Source organism: Lynx canadensis, chromosome D3 (genome assembly GCF_007474595.2).
Source record: "Lynx canadensis isolate LIC74 chromosome D3, mLynCan4.pri.v2, whole genome shotgun sequence".
NCBI lineage: Eukaryota > Metazoa > Chordata > Mammalia > Carnivora > Felidae > Lynx > Lynx canadensis.
In genome coordinates, this window is record NC_044314.2 from 74215002 (window position 1) to 74236274 (window position 21273).

General features: G+C 56.0%; 2 protein-coding genes across 2 annotated transcripts in view; one reads left to right on the forward strand and one right to left on the reverse strand.

The window, feature by feature from the left end:
* Positions 1 to 21273, reverse strand: part of RSPH14 (radial spoke head 14 homolog) — a 79439-nt gene that overhangs the window by 5895 nt on the left and 52271 nt on the right. The window lies entirely within an intron of this gene.
* Positions 5788 to 21273, forward strand: part of GNAZ (G protein subunit alpha z) — a 52893-nt gene continuing 37407 nt past the window's right edge. The window contains exon 1 of the mRNA XM_030336462.1: positions 5788 to 5967. The gene's annotated coding sequence lies outside the window, so the exon portion shown is untranslated. The remainder of the gene's footprint in view (positions 5968 to 21273) is intronic.

Below are 21273 nucleotides of genomic sequence, written 5' to 3' on the forward strand. Positions count from 1 at the left end.
CCAGCCTTCCTCCCTCACTTCCTGAGGATGTCAAATGGCAGGTGCCCCCAGGGTGAGGGGGCGGAGAGGCACAGATGCGTGTCCAGTGGCTCCCAGTTCCCCGGCCAGGTTCTCACTGGGGTGTCATGGTGGAAGAAGTAGGTCTGCCCTATTTGTTCTCAGGGCATTCATGACACAGGAAAAGCAGTTTCCCATTGCTTTAAGAGGACTAGGCTTTTTGGGGTGCCTGGGTGGCTCAGTTGGTTAACTTTCCAACTCTTGATTTCAGCTCAGGTCATGATCTCACAGTTCGTGAGATGGAGCCCCGCGTCGGGCTCTGTGCTGACAGTACGGAGTCTGCTTGAGATTCTCTCTCTCGACCCCTCCCCCACTTGCATGTATGCTCTCTCTCAAAATAAATACACGTTTTTTTTTGTTTTTTTTTTTTAAAGAGTACTAGGCTTTTTAAGATTTAATACACACGGATTTCCAAAAGTGCCTAGCTTGGACTCCTAAATATATCCAGCTGTGTGACTTTAGACAAGTTACTTAACTTCTCTGAGCCTGGTTTCCTCATTATTGAAACCAGCCTAGCTGGCAAGGAGTTGTGCAATGCCAATGAGTAGTGGGTGGGAACATGCTCTCTGTAAGGGACTATCATCATAAGCCCAAAACAGCTGGGCCTAGCATAATAAGGGACTCCACCATCACTGAGATCCACTAGAGGAGTGTGATACAAAAACAAAACCTGCACAGTCCCTGCCCTGCAGGAACACAGCCTCTGTCTCTCCCCTTCAGCCTCACCCTCCCCATCAGGGCACTGCCAGACCACACACCTGGCCTGCTCCAGGTCCATTTCCCACCTGCCATTTCCCAGGCACCTGCCCACAGGCTCCCTACCTGCCCCAGCCCTGGGTCCAACTCAGACACAACGTGACCCAGACAGCCCCTTCCTAGCTCACCATGGGGAGGTAACATTCGATATTTCAAGGATTTGGCTGGCTGGAAAGATTTTGCATAGAGGAAGAAAGTTCCTAGCTGGGGGACACCCAAGCAAAGGGCTGGGGATGAGGAATTTGTGCATCATCCCAATTTGGGGCCTGACTGGGGCCTCACTTGCACCTAGGCTTTCCAGGGACCCTCTCCTCCCAAAGGTGTTGTTGGGCACAGGCGGGGGTCGGGGGGGAGGGGGAAGGGCAGAGGAAGACAGTCCAAGTCCAACTGTTGGAGGTGATCACCTCCACTGCTCCCTCCCTTGATGAGGAAACCAAGGCCCAGAGTGGCAACTCAAGTGCCCAAGATCACACAGCAGACAGGGGCAAAGCCAGGGCCCCAGGCATTTGTCTTGGGCTTCTGCTCCTAGAAATGCTGAGCACTGGGACCCCAGTTCATTCTGAGACAGAGGGAGAAGATTAAAAATAAAACGCGTGCCGGGTGTGTCTCTCTCTGCTCGTTCACTTTGCTTTTCAGCTAAAAGGAGAGTTGCAGGCCTGGCTATTTATAACTAACCCAGATCTGCAACGGCTTGTTCAAGTTGGGGCTGGGGGGTTGCACAGACCCCAAGGAAATAAACTGGAGAAACCCACTCAGCCCCGCCACAGCCTGAGAGTCAGCCAGAGGGGCTTGGGAGAGCAGGTCAAGCCGGGAGAAGAGTCAGACAGGAGGGTGCTGTTGCCTGCATCCAGAGACAAGCAAGATGCCACCACCCCCATCTTCGGGTAGTGGGGAGACCAATGGCACAATCTGCCCGGGACCAGTCGTGACGAGGACAGGTTCATACTCGCATAGATGAGGAGTTCCAGCGTCCTAGGCACTCTGGGCATGCAGGAAGGTAGGCCCAGGGGAGCTGGCCCTCATGGGGCAGAAGGGCAAAGGCACGAGGCATGGGTGTATTTGGGGAAGGCTCCCGGTCTGGCATGGCTGGTGTGCCAGGACGGATTCAGTGACTGATGAGCCAGAAAGCTCCACCAGTTGCTCTGGAACTGAAGGGACATGATGCCCAGGCACGGAATGCTCTGTGACTGAGTTTTGGTCATTTTCTGGAGATAGGTTGATACCACTTGGAGAGGCCACTCCTCAGCCATCTGTCCCTGCAGGATTGGTGAAGTCCAAGGCTTAATCACTAGGGCCCCCTTCCTCTTTTCACCACAGAGCCCCAAGCTGTTAACTCTTGGTCCTGTTTTCCTGGCTAGGAAGGACTGAGGATGGGGCACCAGCCCCAGCCCCCAGGGCATCTGCACCTCAGGGGGACCCACCTGTCCAGTGTTAGCCTCATGTGGCCTCCATGCCTTGAACTGCTGGCACACTGACCCCCAACTGTGCCCACCTTTGTTCATGAGGACACATCCCTGTCCTTAGCTTACTGGGCCTCTCAATAGCATATGATGTGGCTGACCCCATCTTACCTCTCAAGACACTCTTCCTGAGGCTCCAGGACCCTCTACTTGCTGGTTTCCCGGCTACCTCTCCCACTGGTCCTTCATGTGCTTAGCAAGCACCACCCTTCCTCCAGCACCTCTTCTCATGGGGGCCTCTTCCTTGGCCCCCACCCTCCCCACTCTGCCCCCCCTGCCAGGGCCAGCTCTTTGTCATGGCTGCAGCCACCACATGGCCCTCTCCTGACACACTGTCGCTCAGTGATGCTGCAGCCCTATGCTGAACTCAGCTTCATGCAGAATCTCTGCTTTCTTATTTTCTCTGGGATGAATAGTTGACATTTTTGTTATTTGATTCTGCATATTAAGACAACCTACACCATCTCAGGTGCCTGGGTGGCTCAGTCAGTTAAGCGTCTCTTGGTTTCGGTTCAGATCATGATCTCAGGGTCATAGGATTGAGCCTCACATCAGGCTCCACGCTGGGTGTGGAGCCTGCTTGAGATTTCTCTCTCTCTCCCTCTACTGCTTGTTCTCTCTCTCTCTCTCTCTCTCTCTCTCTCTCTCTCTCCCTCTCTCAAAAAAAAAAATGGGGGCACCTGGGTGGCTCAGTAGGTTGAGCATCTGGCTCTTGGCTTCAGCTCAGGTCATGATGTCGCGGTTTGTGGGTTCAAGCCCCACACCTGGCCCTGCATTGACAGTGAGGAGCCTGATTGGGATTCTTTCTCTCCCTCTCTCTCAGCCCTTCCCCTGCTCATGCTCTCTCTTTCTCTCTCAAAATAAATAAATACACTTAAAACAATTTAAAAAAAAATAAAGACATTAAAAGCTAGAGGCACCTGGGTGGCACAATTGAGGGTCCGACTCTTAATTTCAGTTCAGTCACGATCCCAGGGTCATGGGATCGAGCCCTGCATTGGGCTTTATGCTGAGCATGGAGCCTACTTAAGATTCCCCCCCTCTCTCTCTCCCTCTCCCCAACTCATGCTCTTTCTAAAATAAAATAAATGAATAAACAAAAATTAAAAATTAAAACAAAATAAAAAGCTAATCTTAAAACTCTCCGGTGGTTCTTAGGTCAACATCCCCAATCTTGCATAAGGGCCACTGGCCCGGTTCAACTGTCCCCAGCTCCACTCCAGCTTTGTATTCTGGCACCCACACCTGCTTGCTGGCTCCAGCCATGCTGGTCTCCCATGGGTTCCTCCAATCATCATAGCTCCTTCACATCCAGCACATCCCCCACCTTGGAACATGCTTCTCTCCTGTCCCAGGTCACAGGCCACCTCCATTCTGCTGTCCCAGTGCCCAGTTCTCCCCCTGCATGTGTGCCCAGGGTTCTGGGGAGGGCTCTCCTCCGTGAGGCAAGAGTAATGGTGGATTACTGCCCCACAGACAGGGAGGTCCACAGGCAGGGTCGGGCCTGTCTAAATCCTAGAACTGTGTCTGTGCAGAGGAGGTCATCAACAAATAATTGCTGTATGAAGGATTACAATCATTAGTGGCCCCTAGGGTCAGGTGAGGGAGGTAGCAGCCAGCTCCACTGGGCTGCTTCATGGGCTAGCTCCGATCTCATGTCCGGACTGCTGTAGAGGGTCATCTACACTAACATCTAGTTTGCCTCTGCAAACAGCTCAATTCTGACCCCAGTCCTACAACAGAAACTGCCCTCACCCATCTCTAAACATGTGCCTACATGCACTTCCCCTCAGAATCACTAAGGACAGTCTATTAGTGTCCCCTTTGACAGAAAAGGAAACTGAGGCTCATCCAGGTGAAATAACTCACCCAAGGGTGTACAGGCAACAGAGCTGGGTCTGTGCTTCACCCTCACCTCCTCTCACCTCTGATCCACATCAGGGCAGGGCCTGTGCCAATCGTCTTCCTGGTATCACATCCATTGGCCTCTGAGTGGTCCTGCGGGCAGGGGCCCAGCCTGATCCAGGCTGGGGGTTTGAGGGCATGCACCCAGAGGAGCCCCACAATTTTGGCCACCTTTAGTTCTAACTGATCACCTCCAGCCAGCGCTGTGCCAGGTCTAGGTTCACCTCGGGATGCCCATCACCAACATCTGTCCTGTCCCTGAGAGTCTGGGCAACTTCTTCACAGGTGGGCATGTCATGTCACAGGATATGTAGTCCAACAGTCTCCATCTCAAAAAGCAGAGGAAACATTCCCAGAAACGTTATGGGATAATGTTGCAATGCTACAGCGTCCAGCCTGCAGAATGGGACCCACGCCCCTGCCTTCAAACCACAAACCTGGACTGGGATGACCACCCAATCCGCCCTTGCCAATGATCAATTCCAGTGCTCCTGCCAGGTGTTGGGTGATCCTTGCAATGTGACCATGAGGGTGTAAATTGATAAGGAAGGTGTTCCTAGGACAATCTGCATTTCACCAGGGATGTTCTAGAATACACTAAGCTTCAAGTTACAATGATGGAAAAGACAAGGAGTGGCATTAATATCTTGGTTCTCTGGCCCAAGTCTTTTAAGCACAGGAGTGAGGGACTCCTGGCGTTGAGGCCCACAGATGGGCCTCCCCGGAAATTGAAAGAATTTGGCAGACTGGCTCAGGTACATTTTGCTGCCGGTTGGATGCCTTCTACCTTCCACAAGCTTCTAAAAGGCGGCGGGGGTCCTGGCCTTAACTGAGCTGGCTGGCTCCCTCCTGCCTCTCTGATCTAAGGGACACATCCTGGACCCTTCCTCCTCTCCTCCTTTTCCAGGCAACCTTCTATGGCCAGGATTGCCAGGGACCCTTTAAAAAGCCCCTTCACGCTGGGGTAGCAAGCAGCAAAGATGACTAATGTCCCTCCCATCGCTGCACTAACCTCATTGGTGTAAACCTTTAGGGTTTGAATAGCCTCATAGCCTTGCACACGTTCCAGCGGTTGGTCGCGACAATTCAGGGAAGCAGGTGCCACTAGCCCCACTTTGCAAAACAGGCTCAGAGAGGTCAGTTGGTTGCCCAAGGTGGCGGAGTTTAGTGCCAAGCTAGGTTCGAATACAAACTGGGGGAGGCGAGCGGGGGCCCGGGCCTTCCGCCACTCTTAAGCTCTGTCTCTGGCTCTTTGAGAAGCAGTTCTGCTAGCTCGGAGCCGTGCCTTCGCGCAACCAGGTCCTGGGGACGCCTGTGCGGGCAGCGCCAGCTCGTGCGGGACTGCGGCGCGCGCGGAGCCGTGGCTCCACCCCTGCCCGTTGCCATTGGGCCTCATATGCATCGGTCAGCCGTTTTTGCCCAATGGGAAGAGAGCCGGCGCTCGTGGCGGGGCGGTGGCGCCCAGCGCGTGGTCACCGGCGGGCGCGCGGCACCCCCGCCCGCGGTTGGCCTGGCAACGCGCTGCGCTCGCGGCTCCGCCCCCTGCCGGCGGCAGCGCTGCGCGGGGCGGGCGGACCCGCGGGCGGGCGGCGGGCGGCGGGCGGCGCGGGAGAGCGGGCGGAGGGAGCCTAGCCGGCCGGAGGGTGTGCGCCGCCCGCGGTCCGGTCACGTCCCCGCGCGGGTGCCGCCGCCCGCGTAGTGCGGAACGAGGGCGCCGCGGCCCGCGCTCGCCGCCCCGCCCCGCCCCACCCGGAGCAGCTCGGCCGATGCACCGTGCGGCGGCCCGGAGGTGAGTGAGCGGACCCGCGGCCGGGGCACACGCTGAACCTCGGGGGGCCGGGGACGCGACTGGGGCGTCCACCCCACCCCCACCCGGGGCCCCACCCGGGCCTTTGTGCTAGGGATCCGCCTGGGCGGGGGGCGCCGGGGAGCAGCGAAAGGGATGCCCGGCCGGGGTGGGGGGGACCAGGGTGGGGATGCCTGCGAGGTGGACAGGGGGAGACCACGGGCTGGGCAGGTGCTGGGAAGGGGCACCACTGGGCCGAGGAGCCGGCAGGGGGGGGTGGCCGCGGGCCCGGGAGGTGGGCAAGGGCTGCCGAGGATGCCGCGTCGCCCCCCCCCCCCAAAAAAAAAGCCGCCCGTGCGGAGCCGGGGCCAGGAGACCTGCCGGAGAGGCGCTGAGGCGGGGTCTCCCTCCCAGGGGAGCGGGGAGGAGGCGACCCCGGGCCGCAGGAGCGCCGACCTGTGGCCTTGGCTGAAACGAAGGAGAGGGCCCCGGAGGCCTGGGCCCGGGGCCGAGTGGCTCGCAGTTTTCCGTCACCGGTCTTGCAGAGAGCAGGTTCTTTTGGAAGCATTTAGAGCAAGAGATGAGTATCGACCTGCTGCGATTGTGATATGTTCCTGGCTCAATATTTTTTTCCCTTAAAAGGTGGTGGGGGTGTTGGGGTGTTTGGGGGGAGGGGTGTGAGGGCCTCGGGGCTGGGGCTCTGTATCCTGCGGGAGATCCACGGGGGCTCTGCCTGCAGGGCGGTGCTGAGCCTGCCTTGGTGATGATGGCAGGACTCCGCCTAGGCCGAGAATTGAGGATCTCTGTTACAAGAGAGAAGAAGGCAGTGCGGAGACCAGGGTTCCCTAGAGTCCCTGTCTCAGGATGGAGGGACCCGCCTGGTAGGCGAGGTCTGCCTGTTTTGGTGAGGCATCCCAGCCCCCGATGGACTCCCTTCTGCCCAAGTGATTTCCCTGCTCTGGGGAGTAAGTCCTGCTGCCTTGGGCTCTGTCTAGAGGAGGCTCCTTGGCCAAATTCGATTAAACAAATATTTACTGAGCATTTGCTCCCCCAGAGCCTGGCGGTGAGGTAGGAGTGGACTAGGCCTGCCCTCCTGAGACCGACGCACCACCCCACAGGGGAGAAATGTCTCCCAACCCTGAGTGTGGGTGCCAGGGCCTCTGGAGGGACCTTAGAGATGAGGTCTGGGCTGGGGTCAGATGGGCCTGTGGGCAAAGTGACATTTGAACTGGAGCTTGAAGGACATGAGCACATATGGGGTGGGCATTGTGGGCAGAGGGAAGAAAGTGGAACAAACCACAGAGAGGGCACTCAGGCAGTTGGGTCTGGAAGGAGCACAGGATGTGCTCGGGAAGACATAGGTGGTGTGGCGGGAAAGGTGGATGAGAGGTGCACAGGAGCTAAAGGAGCTGGGGAAATGGAACATCCCACTGCTTGTTAGTTGTGGCTATTCCAGGTAGGCCACAGTTTCTTCATCTGTAAAAGGGAGTAGCTCTGTGACCTAGGAGCTGGGGTGGGCTTGGGGAAGAGCTTGAAAGACTCTGGGGTCTCCTTGCAGCCTAGACTGCCCTTCCAGGCACCTTGTCTCATGGGCAAGGCCAGGGTACTGGGTCACCAACAGCCTGGCCCCCTTCCTAGCCAGGATGGAGAATGATATTTAGTTGGAGACTCTGCCCCTTTGGGGCGTGGATGTTTGTGAACTGTAACAGGGAGGCTTGGGAGTCTCCATTTAGGGGCTGATTGAATGGGAAGGCCTGGCCATGTTCAGTTGAAGTGGTGTGCCTTCAACGTTCCTCGTGCTCCAGGGACAAGACACTGCCATTTGGTTTAAAACTCTTGTGTGTCCCTCTAACAGACATTGATTTTCTGAGACAGGAGGCAAATAAGACATAGTCCCTCCTCCTTGGAAGGCCAGTGTCACTTTCTGCCCTAGATCTGCTCACTTGCTCATACCCGGGGATGTTTTTGCTCTCCCTCTGAAGGGGCTGTTTGTTACTCATGTATGTGGCATTCACCCCCCCCCCCCAAACTCCTCACACACACACTCACTTTCAGCTTTTGGCTGAAGCCCATGTTGCTGCAGTGAGAGCAGGGCCTGCCTGCCCTCATAGGGGTGCAGATTATGCCAAGAGGGATAGAACCAGTTCACTCTTGTGCCTGTTGCCAGGCCACATTCTGACTCTGGCAGGAGTCTGTGGGATGCTAGATTTGGGATATGGAATGGATTCTTCTCTCTGTGCCCAACCTCTCAGCTCTTTTGTTTCGTGGAGTCTCAGGAATTCCTTGGTCCAGATCTCAGAAGCTTCTAGGGTGATTTCAGGAACTTCTGGGTAACCAGGTGGACTTGGCAAGAGCCCCTGTAAGAGGCCCCTGCCTAGAGTCCCTGTAAGAGGCCAGTGGGATGGACGACTGAATGGTGGGAGGGCTGGCCTGAGACTCGGGGTGTAGCCTGAACAGCGTGTTTTTCTGTGTGTTTTTCTCATGCGTACATACATGTGATGGCAGTGTGTGCCGTGCCTTCCGTCCCTGGATGTGAGGATGAGGCAGCCCTATCCTGTCTCTTGCTAGCACTCGGAAGACCTAAAATGCTGTGTGGGTATAGGATGTTCTCACTGCTGCTGACCATGGCTGGGCTTGCAAGAACTCTGGAAGAAGAAGATTAGCATACTGCTCTCCCACAACCCCAGGAAGGAAACCTGGGGTAACTGAGCCTCCAGACACAGGCCTGCAGGCGCTGTGGTTGGCAGGAAAGAGGGCAAAAGGAAATGGATAGGGGCATCATGGCAGATGCTGAGGATCAGCCCCAGAGCAGTGGCCGGACAGCTTAGGCAGACCGGGGATTGACGTGGAAAGGCCCAGATGCCCCAAAGCAGGTTCGGGGGGCCCTCCAGTTGAGGCCTCCAAAGACCTGGGTCAGGCCCTGGCCCTATCATCCCTGGCCCAACCCTGTGCTGACTGAGCTTCTTTGTCTTCATCCATAAACAGAGCCAAGAGTTCCCTGCCCTGTCCCTATCCCTGCATGGGACCTCCCCGTGTGTCTGGCCCCTTACACGCATCCACACTGGCAGGGAAGATGCTCGTGGTAGTGAGCTGACAGGGACTAACCACAGGGACCATCTGATGGCTCCTGGAGCACATGGGAGATGTCAGCCCTCCGTACAGAGCCCGAGGAAACAGAAATGGTTCGCACATTCATTCATTCCTTTGGCTAATATTTACCAGAACCTGCTGAGTACTAGGCACTGTGCCAGGCACAGGGATATGGCAAGGAGCAGGACAGATGCAGCGTCTGCTCTCATGGTGCTCACAGTAGTCTCAGAGAGGCTGACACAACACCTGGGTAACTGAATGCCAGGTAAGGTAGGTGCTGTGAAGAGAACCAAATTAAATGGGAGGGGGATGGGAGAGGGTCAGGGGGTCCCTTTGCATGGAGGGGCCATTGGCACAGTGCCATGGAGAGTGACGGGTGAGTCAGAGGGGCGAGCGAGGCTGGGGGTAGAAACCCGGAGTCCTTGGCACCAGGTGTATGGGAAGCCAGGGACTGGCCAAGGTCACTTGAGGATCAAGGGTAGGTGGGACCAGAGGGGCTGGGTCAGGCCTCAGGGCCTTCACCTCTCAGAGCATGAGCCGAGAAGGAGCTTCCAGAAAAGAGATTGAGAAGGATTGACCAGCAAGTGAGGTGGGAGCACAATCATGATGGCCACGTGGAGTGGAGTGGAGTGGCCACGTGGAGTGGATGAAGACTGTGGAAGAGGGTGTTCTCAGGAGAGCGGGGCCTCTGAGGCAAACCCTGAGGTATGCGTGGAGTGCATGGGGACTGAGCAACAGGGGTAGGACCAGCTATATGATTTGTGGGCCCTTGGTAAAAGTTATTAAACATTTCAAGACAGTAGAGCATCACACGAGGCATGGGGCCCTGACTGACTGCCCAAGTGCTTGCCCATGAAGCCTGGTCATGGCACTGGGAGGGCAGTTCCACGGGCCTGCCACCATGTTCCCCCTTCTCCCTTGGGCAGTTGGGCACACGGGCTGTGTTTGGCACTTGGGGCCACTAGGGTCAGTCGGAGCCAGCCTGCAAGCCTCACTCTGGCCTCCTGTGAGTGTTGCTTCCTCCCCCTCTGTCCCTTAACCTCGGGAGGGAGGCACGGTTCAAGGGCTGAGGGCTGGGCAGTCCTGTTGGCACGCAGTTGGCTTCATACAACAATGGCTTCCTTGAGTTCATCCCTTTTCCAAAGGAACCTGGTATATCACAGAGTTTTGAGTTATTTGCTTCTAAATTAAGGTATAACTCTCTTTTAGAGACATCCCTGGAGAATCCATCAAAAAGTGCTAAGAAGCGAGACTGTTAAAAACCACGGTGCAGGGAGAGGCCTTACAAACAGTGTCAAGCCCAGCATTCCTTCCAGCAGCCTCTAGCCAGAAACACACCCTTCCCCGAGGGTTTGTCCAGGCCGGCTGTGCCTCTCCTGGCTGTGCAGACAGTGGTCAGAGCAAACGTTTCAGAAAGAGACCCTGCCCCAACTGAATAGCCCTCCCCAACCTCTGGAATGGAGAGCTTTGCAGGCAGGGTTCCAGGATCTGAGCCCTGACCCCCTCAGCAAGGCTCTATGCCCCTGTGAGCCAGGGAGGTCAAGGTTGTGGTGATGGAGCAGAGGACAGTAGGCTCAGTTATGCACATTTCCCCCAGAGCCCAGACATAGGCATTCACGAGGACAGCAGCAGAACCTGCTGTGGATTACAGTGAGCTAGTGCCTTCGAAGGGCAGAGGCTCACTTTATCTTTCCACTACCAACTCCTCCAAGAAGGGGCTGATTTTTACCTCAGTTTTGTCCTCATAGTCAAGGAGACTGAGATGTGGGAAGATGGGGTGGCTTTCCCAAATGGGTAATTGCCTCTATTTCTCTCCTTAGCACTCATCACAATATAACCTATTACCTGTTTTATTTATTTTATATACTATCTCTCTCCTGGATCTGAATGTAAGCTCTGTAAGGTCAAGACCTTCATCGGCTGTTTGCCACTGAGAATCCAGCCCCAGAGCCTGGCCTGGCCATAGTAGGGCCTCAAGAAATGGCTGTTCAAGGGGGAAATGAATACTGACAAGTGGTCAGGGCTAACATGATCTTTTGAGCCACGTGCATGCAGAGGGCTGGGCTTCCTAGTGGCTATAGTCCTCACACTGGAGAACCAGTGCTCCAGCTCAACCCTCTGATCCCAAGAGGTTGTGCCTTTGGATCCCAAGAGGTGTGTCTTTGGCCTTAAGGTTTGGCCAACAAACACAAATCACCTATAGGTGGACACCACTGGCTGTACACCAGTGAGGCCCGACTGTGGTTCGCTCACAAGCCAAGGCAGGTGAGTGCCTCACTTCTCATGCTGCCATTATAGGCATGGGTCCCTGCCACTGGAAATCAGATGCCTCAGTTTGACACCTGGCCCCTCAGTGACATGGTATGACCTGGTAAGTCCTTGGTCAGACGTAGAGGTTTCATATGGTCATGACAAATAGGGGCATGTCCATAGGAAACTGTTGTAAGAGAGCAAGACTAGATCCTGGTGGTAGGAAAGGAACACAGTGTCTGCAGTGACCATGTGATGGCTGAATGGCCTTTCTATGGCCTGTGCCCCAAGACCAGCTCAGCAGAGCCGCTTGGTGCAGGGGGGAAAGCACTGGAGAGGAAATCAGGAGACCTGGGTTCTAGTCCCAGCTCTGCCTGTAATGCTGACGCTGGTGAAGCCTCTTCACTGTCTGGGTCTAGTGTCCTCACCTTTAAATTGGCCTTGGTCAAGGGTATAGATAGTTTTCATTTCTTGTACCAACTCTGGAGTGACTGTCCAAAGCACAGAGTGTTGAGAAGGATTCTGGGGCTATGTTATGACTCAGAGGGAAAGTGGTCATGGTTGACGAGTGATGTCCATGGTGGGTATTGGAGGGAGGATTTAGACTCAGATGTGTTTTCCAAGGACTGGCTGACCCCGCCCACTACACCCTCACTCTTGCCTAGAAGCTTCAGCTCATCCTTCGTCTCTCCTTCATCTCTCTCTTCTCCCGGACACCGACTCTGACCCCCCAGATTAGGTGAGGACTCGTCTCCTCTTCAGTGCTTCCTCCACCAGCCTCCTGAGTCTAACAGGCAACCCAGGACCCTATGCATGTCTCTTCCCATGGCAGCCTCTTTCTGCACCCTGAATGAATGAATGAGCAATTTAGTGAGCCTCATGCTGAGCTCCAAGAAGGCTGCCTGGAATTAGGAGACTGGGTGACCACAGAAATGGTGTTGTAGTGGTGGGGACAGTGCAGGAGGAGGAGGTGAGTGACAAAGGAGGGCTATGAGAGGGTCCTGTGGGGCCCGGTCGTCCTGTCTGACCTCAGCCACAGGGCAGCTCACCAAGGTGAACATGGGAAACTGCTCCAAACTGCCCAAAGGGACTTCCAAAGACCCTCCTTGACCATGGGTTGGAGTACTTGACACCCGCAGCCTTCACCCTGCAGGAGGTCCCGGTGACCTGAGCTGGTGGTGCCGCACCTCCACTCCCCCTGGCCACCATGTCAGCAAGCAACCCTGCCCACCCCTTTTGCTGTGACCCAAGCTGCCCCAGCTGTGTGCAGCCTCAGGCCTGCACCACGTGTCCCCTCTTGCTTCCTGTGGCCCCATGGAGTAACCACCAGGACCAGCCAGCCAGCCTCCACATCAGCACATGTGGGGTGCGGTGGCCCTGTCCCCAGGCTGGGCTTTCCTCCAGCATGGTCACCCCCCCCTCACCCACTCTGTTACCTCTGATATGCTGTGCAAACATATTTCTCGATAAAATGCTGGGAAGAAAAATAATTAGAGTGTTGCCTCCATTATCCAATTTTTGATTAATCAAACTCTCTTTGTCCTCGGCCAAAATCTATTCATTTCCCTTAAACACTGGGCCAGTGCCAGGCATTGATTTCCTCTATGATAACGCCACGCACGTATGCACGCACATCCCCAGCCCTGCCCCACCTCATGGCAGGGAAGAGGGCGCAAAAACACTGATGGCGCTGTCTGAGGCCCCAACCCCACCCGCCTCCTCCAGGAAGCCCCACAGCCACACTGCACCCACCATCCCTGCCCTAGCTCCTCCAGCTCCTCAACTGGGCTCAGTTCCTACGTGGCCTGAGTTTCTGGGTGTGTTCGTCTTGTCTTGCTGGCTGTTCTGGGGCTCTCCTGGGGCGGGCGAGGGGTGGAGGACCGGTGTGGAGGGGGTGTGGGGGTATGGCCACTGTGGCTGTTGAGGACTGGGGCAGAGGAAGAGCTGCAACCCCAGGCTGTGTTCTGTCACTGGCACAGAAAGGCTGGAGCTGGGTGGGGAGGCCAAGGGTGAGGACCAGGGTTTGTGAAGGGGCCTCAGGGGCTTGAGGGAGGGATGGAGTCAGGGTGGGGGCAAGTTTCCGGTGGCAGCAACGGAAGCCCAGTTCTGATGGGCTTACCAGATGAAGGGACATCTGGGCTGAGGGCTCAGAGGCAGAGCAGTATCAGGGTTGGCCAAGACTAGGTGGGAGGTGGCCACACATCTACCGTGTCCATCTGGGGGAGGCCCAGGGCCTTTCCAGAAGACTTCCCAGAAGTCCCTGGCTGTCCCCTCCCTGTGATGAGTTGGCCCCTCCCTCATTCAGTACAAAGGGCTGGGGTGGATTTATTAGCACCTGCTTCCTGCTGGGTACTCCTGGGCCTGTAGGACACATCACTGGCACACAGACCAACATCCCTGCCCTGCGAAGCCAGCATTCACAAGTGTGAATGGGGAGCGGGGTAAGTGTGATGGGGGCAAGGGGGTGCAGTAAACACGGTAAGGAAGCTGTGTGCCCTGGTAGAAAACACAGTGTTGTGGGATGTTTGGGGAGTCATAAATAGAATGCGCAAGGGAGGCTTCTTGAGTTGGGGACATCTGAGCCATTTGGGGAAAGAATGGATTGGCTTTCTGGACAAAGAGTGTTCCAGGTGGAGGGAACAGCCAGTGCAGAGGCCCGGAGTTGAGATTGTGGGTGATACTCAAGGGACAGCAGGAGGGCCAGTGCACCCAGTGTGGAAAGTGGAGGGGGCACGGCAGGGCGGGGGGAGATGCAGGGTCACAGAGCCCTGGGGCCCTGGGAGGACTCAGACTCTGGCTCAGAACTAAGATGGCCAGCTGTGGGAAGGTTTTGAGCACAGGAGAGATGCTCTGTCTTACAGTCTGACAAGGATCCCCCTGGCTGCTGGGGGAGCACAGAGTGCAGGGGCCAGGAGAGAGCAAGGGTGCCTGAGAGGTCACTGTGGCAGTCCCAGTGAGGGGCTGGGGGGTTGGAGGCTGGTGGCTGGATTTCAGACAGAGGGCTCCTCTGAGGCCAGCCAGGCCTAGCCCTGACCTGAGGCACTGGGTTCTGTCAGAAGGAGTGGGGGCAGGGGACAGAGGGCTGCAGAGCAGAGCATGCAGTAGACACATGCCACATATGCCCCCAGATCCCCTTTCCTGCCGGCACACTGTCCCCTACCACATCAGTGTTGCCTGCTCACAGCTGCACCCCTTGCTGGAAAAGAGCCTTGGGCCCTGGGAGGCCCTGTCCTGTCCCTCAAGGTGGGACAGCCTTGATTTCATTTAGGCTCCACAGCTCCCTGGGATCAGACCACACCAAGAAGGTGGCTGAAACCACACCTTTGCCTGGTTCCCTGCCTGGCCCTGTCCTGTTTCCCTGTCTCCGGAACCTGCTCCCTGGACCAGTCACATGCCCAAGAATTGCCATCTCAGGCTCTGCTTTTTGAGAACTTCATCAACAGGGTCAGAGGCTACCGCAGACTTAGAGACTCCTAGGGCTCGCCCGGCATAGATGGGAGGACCAGTGCCAGCCACTGAGAGTGACCTGCAGGGGCCCCAGACTCACAGCCTGCAGGCCTACGTGAGTTCAGAAGGCTTGGGAAGCAGGCTGTGGGGAAGGGCAAGGAAGAAAAAGGGTGGTGCTCACCTTTCAGGTGAGAAAGATTTAAAAAAAAAAAAAAAAAAAAAGGAGCTGCACGGAGGCAGAAGGGGCTCGGGGAAGGAGCTATGCACTTGCCTGGTCCATAGAGCCCTCAGCAGAGAGGGTCTGGCCTGGGGGGGTGGTAGCTGGAGTGGGGGGTAGGATCTTGGGATTCCACACTCAGAGGCAGGAAATTGCAGGGCAAGAGACCCAGAGTGGTTAAATCAGAGTCTTTACCCAGCCCACGGGCCTGACTAAAAGTCAGCAGTTACCTTCCCTATGGAAACCGGGAGCCAGGCTCCACCCCAGGCAGCAACCCCTTCCACTCGGCTTTTAGTAAAGGCCACATGTCTTCCCTGCACATCTGTGCCTCCCTCCTCCTTGTATGTGGAACCTTTTCATTTTTATTTATTTATTTACTCTTGGCTCAGAAATCTCTGGCCTGATTTCCTCCTGAGTCAGTGTTCCTCAGGCGATGCTATCACATCTCATCTCGTCAGCCTTAGCAGCTGTGGGCTAGAAGGCTGAGGGCATCTAGAGCCACAGGACAGTACAGGGCCATAGGGAAGGGCCTCCCTGGCCGTCTTCAGTGCCCTAAGGCTGAGAGGCTGCCTAGCTGGGGTAGAGCCATTTGTTGGGGCCTCTCTGCAGCTGGGGACACTGTGCACCCAACCTTGGTCCTTCCCCCATCTGCTCAGACTCTGGCTCCGAAATAAGCAGGGAGCTAGGAAGAGGCAAAGAAAGGGGGGCTACTTTTAAGAGGAGACTCGCTGTGGGTCTGCCTGTGCCAGGCCGGTCAGGCAGGCTGGGGGGACATGGATAAGCTAATCCAATGGCCTGAGGCCCGGTAGCTGTGGAGTGGCTGCAAAGAACCCAACACACAGAGTCCTGTTTCCCCAGCACAGAAGTGTCTCACGTGTGCACATGCTACCATTTTTTCAAAGAAGCTGTTGTGATCAATGAAATGCAGAGTCATTTACGAACTTGTAGAAATCTTGGTCCTCTAAGCAAGCTCTAACCCTTTTACCCCCGTCACCAATGCTCACTGGATGAATGGGCGTGCTCTGTTCTCACGATAAAGCGTGCCGGCCGAATGCTCCAGAACAGCAGGCAGCCAGTGTCCTGCACTTTGGCAGCCATCCTTTTGAGTCACTGGTGTTTGGCCCAAACCTGTGTGTGCCAGTTGTACTTGTCATTGTGACTACATCCTTGAACACCATACACACTGATGAAATATGAACGTAAAGAGGAATTCTGTGGAAATTCAGTGGATGCTTTGGAAAGCCTCAGTACAAGCTGTGATTAGGTTTGGTTTGGGCAAGACCAAACTGTGAGACTGGAGACAGAGAGCCATGACAACCTAGGATTCAGGTCCTGGGTACTTTGCAACCTCACACTGCCCGGAGAAAGCCAACTGGACCTCACACATAATGTGCTCTGGTTTGAGAAGGAACAGTGACAGTAACTCCAATAAGTGAGCCTGTGCTCTGAGAAAAGATGGCCCGCCCCCAAAATTGGCAAAGGAATGTATGATTATCTGTCTTAAGTTAAATTAAAATGTTTAAAGTTCGTATTATCATTTCTTATGACTCCCTGTGTTAAGTCATATTTCAATATGCCAACCAGCCAGAAGTCCCAACTTTGATGGCAACTTTTGGTCATTAACCGATCTTGAAAATATACCTATAATAAATACACACACACACACACACACACACACACACACGCATGCACGCACGCACCCCTGGTGGGAACTACAGGGTTGGTTTTTTGTTGTTTTTTTTAACCTTAGAACAAGGAGGGGTAGGTCTGTTTACCTGAAAAGCTTGTAAATGATGGGTCAGTAACAGACAAGGGCATGGGAAGGTCTGCTTGCCCACACTGTAGAGTTCTCTCCTGGGCAAGCCAACCTGGAAGCCCCTTCCTCAGGACCACTCCAGGGGAGAGTCCAGGAGCAACTTGAAGGGAAGTGTGGGGTTTCTCAGTGTGAGAGAGACCAGGAGATGCTGGTGCACAGGGTGGGAGGGGTGGGGTGCACGGGTGTGCTCTCTCCCCCCATGCCTTCCCCGGGCTCCTCTCTTATTTTCAGCAGGATGAGAAACGGTCAGGATAGAGTTTTGGGTGGGATTACAAACCAGCTGAGGTGGGAAAGGGCAGGGTGAACTCCCAGGGGTGGTAGGAGGGGGAGGCAGGAAGGCTCAGGAGGACTCTTGCCTGCAGTTTGGGGAGGGGTGGGTGAAATGCCCTGGGACATTTGGGGGAGGGTAGGCACCGGCAGAGGGGTCAGAGTCCCCTGCTGGGGTCTCAGAGGCCCGGTGTGGACGGCAGTAGACCACACAGGACCCCAGGCAAGGTCATGTGAGGTAACCCACTCAGAAGGGAGTGCTGGGAAGCTTTGGAGCTGTGAACCAGTAATTTTTGGTGTTCGTCCATCTACCCATCCATCTGTTCTACACATCTCTACAGAGCTGGCAACAGAGAAGGAGAGGGAGGGTAAGGTGGGCCTCGAATAGGAGGTCAGACCGACCTGAGGGCATGGTGGGTATGCTCAGGGCAGGCACCTGCAAGGCAGCCAGCGGCCCAGAGGCCTATGAAGGGCCAGTCCTGGGCATCCCTGCTGGACTCTCCCGGGGTGAAGTCCAGTCCCAGTGCCGAGCCAGTAGCACATGATACTTAGCTCAAGGTCACACAGGGCCAGGCGGCAAGTCTCCACCGAGTCCCTCAGGCTCCAAGGGGGCTGCCTGGTGCTGCAACAGTGAGGGGGCTCTCACAGTGGGGGAAGCTCTTGCTTGGCCCCAGAGGGGGATGTTTTTAGTGGGGTGGGCTGGGACAGGGCACTGTGACAGGGGAGTGGGGAACGCAGCCAGGGAGGCAGGGACCAGGCTTCTGGTGGGGGGGTGGGGGATCCCAGGAAGGAAGGGGTGGGGTGTGGAGGCCAGCTTTCCCCAGAGGGCAGCTCCTAGGAGGGTGGCCTATCCCTGTCCTCCATCCAGTGTTACTGGCACCAAGGCAAGCAGGGGCTTTTATCTCCTCAGGAAGATAAGACTTTTTAGTCCAGAAATATGTGTTGTTGTGTCCAAAACCATTGGAGCATTTGGAATGGGCCGACCCAGATTCTGCTATACGTGATGCTGGTCAGGCCCACAAGCTCTAAAGTGGGGGAGACATGTTGCATTCAGCCATACTCCTGGGCCTTGCCTTGCCGGCCTTTCTGGGGAGCCCACATGTCCAGGGCCCCACCTAGGGACTGGCAGCAGACTGCCCACAGTTCTTGGGTGCAGGTTGATGCACCCGCCATCACCACCACCAAAGGCACTTTCATGGGAGAAATAAGGTCTCAGTGGGCACAGTTTCTGCCCTCTGGCCCCTGGGAGGAGTTGGTCCCTGCCATGGCAGCCGTCACTGAGCCACTCCCTAGGGAACCATGGGAAGGATGTTGCTCAGGTGGGCCTGCTGTGAGCTGGGCCCAGGCCAGGCAGGTCTTTGCTGCCCAACTGAGCAGTTGTGGCAGTGTCCCCCTCAGGTGTCCTCACCCTGCCTGCCTCCTGCTCTGGCCCCCTCTCCCACCCTTACATGACAGTGGCTTCTTTCAATCGTGTCTTGTCACCTCCCTGGATCTTCCCGCCACATGCCTTTGCTCCCTCTTCTCCACGGCGCTGCCATTTATCAAAAATGGCCTCTCACACTTATTTGCTCATGGTCTCCCCAGCCAGGATATGAGCTCCTCCAGGCACAGACTCAGCTTGTTCCACGCCTCCCCTGCCCATGTCCCCAAGTCCAGAGCTGAGCTGCCACACACTAGGCTTGATTCCCAGAGGGCGCAGTGATGATCGTCTGGGGCCTAGTGGTTAGTTGATTGATTGATTGATTGCCCATTTGGATCTGAGTGTAGAAGGCCTCAGGCCTGGTTACAGATGCCCACTGCACCTCGTGCTAGGTCATTTAGTGATGGGAGAAGCAGCAGAGGGTGCCCTGATGAACAGGCAGATGGAACTGAGCAGAAGAGGGGGTGACTTCCTGAGGTCAGAGTGGTGTTCTTTCCTGAGACGAGAGATGGTCTCTGGCCTAAGTGAGGACAAGGGATGTGGGGCTGGCACTCCTACCCCACTGTCTCAGCCCGGGGGTCCCAGCTAGAGGACCTCTGGGCCTGGGTTCCCTGTGTATCCATCTGCACCTCCAGATCATACAAGGTGGCCTGAGGCCACAGCTGTGAGCAGCAGCTGCCCTCCCCGTGAGGAGGGTAATCCTTTCTCATTTCTCTCTCAATCCCTTTCCTTCAAGGAGAAAATCTCAGTTTGGTGCCAGTGTGGCTCTCACACCCTCCAGCGCGCTAATCCCAGTTGTTTAACAAACAGCCAGCGCCCCGCTGGCCCTTCCATGGCCAGCGTCCCTGCAGGCAGCAGCGACACCAGCTTACAGTTTAGGTTCCTTCTGCCTACAGCAACCTCAGCTTCCATTTAAGTATGAATACGAAGTCATTTTTAAAGTACTTAAAAATGCAAGTCAATTTAAAGAGAAACTTTGAGTAAGTCACAGCAGGTAAGTGGGTTGTGTCGTGGGGACAGAAGTCGGAGGCCCCAGTGGAGGCTGAGCCCCACAGGCTGCCAGCCAGGCAGCCCTGAGGAAGCACCCCCTGCTCCTCAAACCCTAGTTCCTACATGTGTATGGTCATACCCACGTCCCTGGGACGCTATAAGGCCGATTCGACAGGACATGTATATGAGGACAGGTGCGCACCACCTGTCCCACATATGGAAGGGGAAGGGCTGACCCACACATGAGAGAGATGCCGGCTGTGTCCCCCACCATGGCTGGCCTCAGCAGCCTAAGGAGGCAGAGTGTGGGCTTGGAAAGTGAAGCCAAGCCTGGCCTTGACACCACGATGCCCAGCTTCCTTGGGACAGACCCTCCCCAGGCCCAGCCCATAGTTATCCCTGACGGTCCAAGGACACAAGGATACGGCACCGTGAAGATTCTGCCAGGCTCTGGCAACCAGACCATTAGGGCGATGCATGCAGACGGGGCCAGTAACACACCCGTAGGGTGCTGGCTGGTGGGCACAGCAGTGCTAGAGAGGGTGACATACCAGCTTGGGCCTCACCGTGTTCAGACAGGGGAGAAGTGGGGAATTGAAAGGGAGGGAAGTCCAAACCAGCACAAGAACGGGGCAGTGAAAGTACATCAGCTTATGCGAGACCACAGAAGAGCCACTAAGAAGAACCCTGCAGGTCCAGGTTGGGTTCTAGAAGACCTAAATCAGGGTGCAGACAAGGAACCCCAGCGCATGACACTCAGGCAGGAAGGAGTGTGCACAAATGTTGACCAAAAGTAGAACACTGGATTCTAGTGCGCCAGGCATGAAAGGGCAGTGGGAAACATTTCCTTACTAAGAGGGGAGGAAAACCGATAATCAGTGACTGTACAGGCAGAGGCTTTTCCGGACCCTGTGTTTCTAAAATAAAGCCACGGTGGGAGCTGACGCAGGGATGACGGTTCCGGAGGGCGGGGAGGGAGACCCGCTCTTTAGAAGAAGATGGAAACAACATGGGATGGAAACAACATGGGCGGGTTTGCCCCTAGAAGGTGATGGGAGCCTCTCTGACCTGTAAGCCAAGGCCAGTAAGCAGGAGAGGCATGTGGACCTCAATATGTCAGGGTACCCCAACATGCCTCTCCTGACAGTGCCTGCAAACCCTAAGACATGAGCCTACTGGGACTTGGGGCAGAGCCTTCCCTGCTCTGCCCAGATGCCCTTATGCAAGGAAGGGCCTGAAGTCACAGACACCCAGGCTGGGCCTCCACCCTCCTCCCACTCCAGGTCACCATAGAGCAGCTGCCAGGTGCCAAGGTGGAGCTGGCAGGTGGGAGAGCCGCTGCTGCCAGAGCAGAAGGTGTCTGAGCAAGCTGGGGCGGGGTGCGGGGCCAGGGGACAGTAGTGCTGAGTCATAGCCCTGCCCAGGCAGGCTGATGCTTGGCCTCCATGGGGGGCGACAAGTGGGCAGCTCTGGGGGAATGGAAAGGCCCAGGACCTCAGACTGCTTGCTGATCCCCACACTGGGGCTGAGCACTCTCCAAGGGGCACGTGTGTCATGTCTGCAAGAAACCCGGGGGCCTGCTGGTACCCTGGGTATGTGGTCTCACCCTGCCTGCTGGCCCTGAGACTTGGGCTGCCCTCTGCCTCTGGGGTTCTACCCCTGTTCGCCCACAGCTGGCCATCTGAGTGGCTTCTGCTTGGGCATCAAACACAACCATGCTTCTCCATTTATTCAGTCTAGATGTGGGCCTGCCTCCTCAATGGGACCAAATTCTGCCCCCCACCCCCGATTTACCCCTTTCTGATAGCCCAG